At 32.9% G+C, this 1,054-nt stretch overlaps 1 protein-coding gene across 1 annotated transcript in view; it reads right to left on the bottom strand.

Moving 5' to 3' along the window:
- The window catches only part of LOC115282735 (olfactory receptor 3A2-like), a 4,202-nt gene that overhangs the window by 2,124 nt on the left and 1,024 nt on the right, over nt 1–1,054 (bottom strand). The window lies entirely within an intron of this gene.

Raw genomic sequence — 1,054 nt, 5'->3', positions numbered from 1 at the left:
ATCCTTGAGCAAGATGACTTTTGTTATGAAGTGAGACTTTTTGTTCCACAAGGAGGCTCTTCCTGATAATGTGTGTGCAGATTCTGTAGGTCAGAATCCTTGGCTAGTTGTCATTTGGTCCTAGCTACTCTTCCCACTCAAGTTGGAGGTGGAACCCAGGAAGTTCTGTATCCTGAGAGACTCATGGTCCTACAGGCAAGACCTTTTATTTTTTTCTGAGGCTCCCAAAAATACACCAGCAAAGATCCCTTCCAAACTGGAATATGGAAAGCCACTGCTTGGTGCTGAATATTAATGCATCCTCTTGTCTGGATTCCCCTGAAACAGCTCCTCCCAACCTGCTTTGACACAAGGCTCCCAAACAAGCTTCTGGACCTAGTACAGTATACTTTGAGACACTGACTACCCTGTCTACACTGCAAGATTCTGGGGGTATTTAACAGTGGAGAGGTTACACTTACTTTGGGACTTCTTATTTTTTTTTCTAAAATGGAAATATCAATCATTGGTTTTAAATTTCCCATTAGAAATTATATTTATAGAAATGAAAACAAAACACAGTTTTACCAGTGAAAAGTGAAAGTGAAATCTTCATTCTCTTTGTCCAGACCCTTCATAATATAGTTTTCCAGAAGAAACCACTGTTAAGAATTTGGTGTTTCCCGTCTAGTTTTTATACATATATAAATATGTTTATATATTATATATCAATATAAACATGTTTTTATATATGTCATATCTAACCTTATAGATGTTATATCATATCTTTTGATTAAACATTACTTGGTAGACTTTATTATCAGTCAAAATATCTAAAAACTTACCTCATCTATTTTAATAACTGCCTAGTTCTATTTTATAAATTAACCATAATTTACTTAACAATATTCCATTTGATGGAGTTTAGGCTGTTTCTAGATTTATTGCAATTATGATCAATAATATAAGTAATATTCTTCAAAGATGTGTTATTATCTTGCAAGCTTTCCATAAGTTCTAATTAATAAGATTCCTGAGTTTAAAAATATAAAAACTTAGATTTTTGAATATATAT

This window comes from Suricata suricatta, chromosome 17 (genome assembly GCF_006229205.1).
Source record: "Suricata suricatta isolate VVHF042 chromosome 17, meerkat_22Aug2017_6uvM2_HiC, whole genome shotgun sequence".
NCBI classification, from domain to species: Eukaryota; Metazoa; Chordata; class Mammalia; order Carnivora; family Herpestidae; genus Suricata; species Suricata suricatta.
The sequence above is the reverse complement of the archived record's forward strand: the minus strand, read 5'-3'. Positions and strand labels throughout refer to the sequence as shown.